The sequence below is a fragment of the Gossypium arboreum genome, chromosome 4 (genome assembly GCF_025698485.1).
Source record: "Gossypium arboreum isolate Shixiya-1 chromosome 4, ASM2569848v2, whole genome shotgun sequence".
Taxonomy (NCBI): domain Eukaryota; kingdom Viridiplantae; phylum Streptophyta; class Magnoliopsida; order Malvales; family Malvaceae; genus Gossypium; species Gossypium arboreum.
In genome coordinates, this window is record NC_069073.1 from 35,764,354 (window position 1) to 35,770,549 (window position 6,196).

Here is a 6,196-nt window from a genome sequence, read left to right on the forward strand (position 1 = left end):
ATGAGAAGAAAGGGTGATTTAGGTGGTGAAATGGAAGAAAAAAGAGAGAAAAGGGGGAGAAGCAAGATGGTGGATGACAAAGAGAGGGGAGGAGAAAAATGAAAAAAAAATAAAAAATGAATTGAACATATCTAGGTGCATGGCAGGCCAAGGTAAGGTAAGGGAGGAAATTTTGTAGGTTGAGGGGACAAAGGTATGGAAAGGTGATCATGGTAATGAAAAAGGGAGAAAAATGTGAATGTTGACCTGATAATCAAGAAAAGAATCTTCCCTAATATGGCAACATGGTTTGGATGGCAAGAGTGTTCACACTTTGCTAAAGTTGTTAAAAATTTAATTAAAAAGGTAATCTTATGAGGGCTTAAACTTGGTACCACTAGGAATTAATTCACACACTTAACCATTAGTCTATTTTACTTATTATATCATAAACTAGCACGAACAATAAATAATTTATAGGGTGTGACATAGTCCTTTTTCCTTAATTAAATATAAAATCACCAAAATTACCAAACCAAACTTCAATCCACTTATACAAAACACCATAAATATTTAATAAAGATAATTATGAGCTCAGTTTATGAAAATGAGGTCCTGATACCTTATTTTTCAAAACCACTGACTTTCGGTACGCACCACTTGTACCTTGACTAACTAACCAATTAATAAAATCTATCCAATAAAAATTCACCATAATACTATATTTAACTCATAAATATTAATGAATAATGTTTATGGACTCACTTGTTGAAATTGTGGTCCCAAAACCACTATTTTCGACACCACTAAAAAATGGGCTATTACACTTTCAGCCAAACGATCGTCTCTGCTATTCTCGTACCACCAATTACTTCGAGTATGGGCTCGAATCAATTGGATTAAAACATAGAACTAGAAAAAAAATTTCTTTTCTTTTGGGGTGAAAAGAGAAAATCTCTCTTCAAAATAAAAACCAATAGAATTGCTATTTTGAAAAAATATATTTAATAGTAGAGAATAAATTCTCTCTATTTTTCACAGAGTAACAATATCTTAAAGTTCTATTAATAACCATACTAGTGTTATCTATTTATAAGGAAAGAAAGTAGAACCCTGGTTGAATTAGAAAGATTTATTTCAAATAGAAAACTAGCTTCCTACTTATAGTAGGAGTAGGGTGGACGACATCCCCTCGTATTCCTAGTAGGTCGCCGCCCCCTACAAGTTCCATGAGGGATTTTCAAGCCTCTTTAACATTGGGTCAAATTACTAGTGCTTCCCGAATTTTTTGACCCATTATTTTATAATTTGATCCAACTCAATTCTATTTTTCTTTTTCCCAAAATAAACTTTAATATTTATATTAAATAATTTTCTCATCCTAGTAAAATTATGAAGATTTTACCCTAGTAAAATTATGAAGATTTTACCCCTAGTAAAATTTCCAAGAAAATATATTTAATATTTGACAATTCAACTTTTTCACTATGACCGAAAGATTTATTTTCATTTTTGGCTTTGAAATAGCCAAAAAACATAAACTCATCCTTCTAATCATTTTTGAGTTATCCATGTACATTTGCAAATGAAGCATTTCTCATTTTTATTTTTCCATTTCCATTTTGAGAAAACCACATTCATTTTCAAATGATTCTATTTCTCCATTTCAGAGAAAACCATAATTATTTCTACATGTTTTTCCATTTCTTTTTTTTTCTATTGATTCCATTCATTTTGACTTAAACACACAATTCATTTTTGGTTTCAACGAGCTAATAGAGGGACCGATTAAACATATGTCATTATGGCTCAAATGATTTATATTTAAGTTTAAGATTTTTCCCTATTAATTATAAACTCATTTAGTCACGAAGTCATTCCACTATAGTATCCTAATTGAGCTCTCCCTAACGACATCCCATTATGAAAGCAACTACTCAGTGCTCTTTCAATGACATTGTCATAAGTGTGTTACCCTCATAAGATATCCTTGATCACTTTGGGATAATATATGTTCTTCTAATATGATTCTATTTTATCTCATGGTAACCATTACATCTTCCTTCATGAAAAGTCAATTACTATCAAATAGCAATCAAGTCATTAGTCACAAAGACGGATGACTCATGACCATGTTTACTAATATATCGTAATTTATACATATTTTATCCCATGCTAAGTACATTTATGGATGGTTTCTCCTTTGAATTGGTGAATTTGATGCTTTGAATCCTTTAATTTCATGTTTTATATTTAGGTGAGCATAGGAGAGTAAAAAGAGCGAGAAATGGGCCGAAAACGGAGAAAATAGACCCACGTGGGAAATCAACACGGCCTGGACTTTCTCACACGGGTGTGTCACACGACTGTGTCCCTTGGCAGGATTGAAGCACGACTTACACGGGTATACTACACCCTCGTGCCTGTTTAACAGCCTTGGCCATGGGCTGGAGTAATCGCACACGGGCATGTCACACGGGTGTGTCCCTGCCGAGCCCAAGTATTACCCTATTTGGAAAAGGCCAATTTTGGGGGCTCTTAGGTATTCTAAAGCCTATTTAAACACCTGAGGAGGCATTTAGAAGGGGGACGGAGAGTAGAAAGCAAGGAATTACTCAAACAAAGCCGATTGATCCATCTCAGAAGCCGAATTCATCATCAAGACTGAAGATCTCCCTTCCAGTTCCTTCAGGAGTTTTGGGTTTTCTTATGTTTTGTTATCTTTATGCTTTTGAGATGTTTTCTTCCATAAGTATGAACTAAACCCCCTAAATACCTAAGGGGAATGAAACCTAAGACAGATCTTGTTATTATTATCTGAATTGTATGATAAATATTTATTTATTCTTAATTATGTGTTCTTAATTCTTGTTTTGATATTCCAGGATATTGATTCAAGTTAAGCTCTTATTCAGAGGAGGAATAGACCCTGTCTAAGAGTAAATTTTTCATAATTAAGCGGAGTTAATTGCACGTCTAGAGATAGGGTGATAAGATTTTGCCAGATTAAGGTGAAACCTAATAAGGGAATCCATAGATCGAGTTAATGCAATTCTAGGGTGTTAATTAGAAAGAGATTTCAATTATTCAACCTAGGGATAGACGTTATTAGTCTCGAGAGAGATAATAATATAACTTAGGGATTTCTACAGATCAAGCCAAATGAATAAATCTTTTGATTCAGAGTTAAATAACCAGTGAAGTCTAGGTGGATTTTTCCTTAGGTATTGTCTTAATCAATCGAATTTTCCCAAAAGTATTTTCCTAAATTTTCTTTTTGTGCATTTTTAGTTAGTAATTAGTTTAGATAACCAAGCCTCTTAATTTTTAGGCTAGATAATAAAAAGGAAGTAAATACTAGTACTCATAGTTCCTTTGGGTTCGACAATCCGGTCTTGCTGAACTATACTACTGTTCGATAGGTACACTTGCCTTAATCGTGATAATAAGTTAGTCTCAAGAACGATCCTTTCATAAATCTTTAAAACCTGTCACGAATATCACGTATCAAGTTTTTGGCGCCGTTGCCAGGGAACTAGGATATTAGGAACACTCTTTTTTTTTATTACTTTAGCCATTTTACTTTTATTTCAATTTAAACTTTTATTTTCTTTTCTAATTCTTCATTTATTTTCTTCTGACAGGTTTTTCTAGTTTATGACCAGAAGAAACCCGTTAGGACCATTACTGTTTGATAGTGAGCTCGATCGCATAGTTCATAGAAACTGAAGAGAAATAAGGCGAAGCTTACGATACACAGAGGAAGAGAAAGAGGACGATACTTCAACCACAACCGAGGAAATGGCTGAAAACCAAGAAAATCCGCTACCTCTTGCAATTGCTGTTAATCAGAATCCTGCTCCGCGCATTATGTATGATTATGCTAAACCTTTTTTAACAAGAACTGAATTGAGCATAGTTAGACTTGCTGTAGCTGCAAATACTTTTGAATTGAATCCTAACACAATTCAAATGATACAGTACTTTATTTAGTTTGATGGTTTAGGACGAAGATCCCAACGCTCACTTGGCAAATTTCTTATAATTTTACGACACTTTTAAAATAAATGGCGTTTCTGATGACTCCATTCGCCTTCGGTTATTCTCTTTTTCATTGAGAAACAAAGCTAAACAGTGGTTGAATTCGTTACCACGAGGGTCAATCACTACTTGGGAACAAATGACTGAAAAGTTTTTCTTAAAATATTTTTCGCCAGCTAAAACGGCTAAACTACGTAATGGTATCTCGTCTTTTGTACAGATGGATTTAGAAACACTCTACGATGCATGAGAGAGATACAAGACCTCTTGAGAAGATGCCCTCACCATGGGTTACCACTCTGGTTATAGGTTCAAACTTTTCATAATGGCCTGAATCCTTTGACTTGGCAGATGGTTGACGCAGCTGCTGACAGAACCATCAATAATAAGACACCTGAAGATGCTTATGAATAAATAGAGGAGATGCCACTGAATAACTATAAGTGGCAAGTCATGAGGACAAAGCCAACGAAAACAGCCGGCGTTTATAATGTCGATTTAGTCACCATGCTCTCTAATCAGGTAAAACTCTTGAATAAGAAAATTGATGGTTTCCTTAGTTCTTTACAGGTTCACCTAGTAATACAGTACGAAGCAAGTGGAGGTGGATCAAGCAGTTTAGAATACCCACCTTATGGCCACAACATGGAGAACGAGCAGTTAAATTACATGGGTAACAATCCTCGATCTCAAAATAATCCTTATAACAATACATACAATGCAGGTTAAAGGAACCACCCAAATTTTTCATGGGGAGGCCAAGGGAATCAGAAACCACCACCTTCAGGCTTCCAACAACCACCTTACCAACAAGAGAAAAAGCTGAACCTTGAGGAGATGCTAACAAAATTCATCTCATTGTTAGAAAGTTGTTTTTATAATACCGAGACAACACTTAGAAATCAATAAGCATCAATCCAGAGGCTCGAAACTCAGATTGGACAGCTCGCCAAGCTAATTTCCAAACGACCACAAGGTAGCCTGCCAAGCAACAATAAATTTAACCCAAGGGAGCAACTCAACGCGATTACCATTCAAGATGAGGAAGGGTTAGTTGAAAAACCAAGGCCAGAAACGGTGGTAAGCAAAGGTAAGAATGAGGTAGGCCTAGATGACCCAAAGCCGATGAGTACAGAATATAAACCTTGTGTGCCATACCCCAATGCGACAAGGAAAGACCGATCAGACGAACATTTTGGTAAATTCCTTAAACTTTTAAAGAAACTACATATTAAATTACCGTTTATTGAAGCCCTTTCGCAGATGCCAAACGCAGTCAAGTTTTTAAAGGAGCTTTTGACAAATAAACGAAAGTTGGATGAGGCGTCGCATGTGGAGTTGAATGCAGTTTGCTCAGCCATATTACAGAATAAACTACCCAACAAATTGAAGGATCCAAGGAGTTTTACGATTCCTTGTTTAATTGGTAGTTTAGATGTTCATCACGCATTGGCTGACTTAGGGGCAAGCATTAATGTTATGCCTTATAAAATGTTTAAACAACTAGGTCTTGGGAAACCCAAACAAACTAGGATGAGCATTCAATTGGCTGATAAAACTATTAGATTTCCTAGGGGTATCATTGAATATGTTCTTGTTAAGATCGATAAATTTATATACCTAGTAGACTTTGTTGTTCTAGACATGGAAGAGGATAGTAATGCACCTTTAATTTTAGGACGACCCTTTTTAGTGACTGCTAGAACCATTATTGATGTTGGTACAAGTGAACTCACACTTCATGTGGGAGACGAAACAATCACCCTTCAAGCTCGTAATTCGAGTAACAAATCAAAAATTGAAGGTGGTTGTATAAATCATTCTACTAGTATTAATCACGTGGTGAAACCTTCTGTACAGGAAACAGTTATGAATAATGTATATGAGCCATGTTTAAACAACAACAAGAGACCTATCTATGAAGAACGAAGGCCACAAATCGAGGAGCTAGATGAATGGCAGACACAGAAACTGAGAACACCCAATAAGCTGAAACCGAGCTAGGACGAGCTCAATACCTCACCAAATTAACTTAAGGTTGGAAACAAATTACTACTAGATGCAGTAGATCCTTGCATTACCACTTCTAAACCTAATGAAGAAATTCCTCTTATGGTACTCAGTATTTTCCCATATGGTATAGTCGAGGTAAATCATCCCAAATTCGGCACATTTA

At 35.4% G+C, this 6,196-nt stretch overlaps 1 non-coding gene across 1 annotated transcript; it reads right to left on the reverse strand.

Annotated features, from left to right (window-relative positions):
- Positions 1 to 4,207: 4,207 nt before the first annotated feature.
- LOC128292497 (small nucleolar RNA R71) lies at positions 4,208 to 4,313 on the reverse strand. Its single transcript, XR_008282482.1, has one exon. It is a non-coding gene; the product is annotated as a small nucleolar RNA R71 (small nucleolar RNA).
- Between the last annotated feature and the right edge of the window lie 1,883 nt (positions 4,314 to 6,196).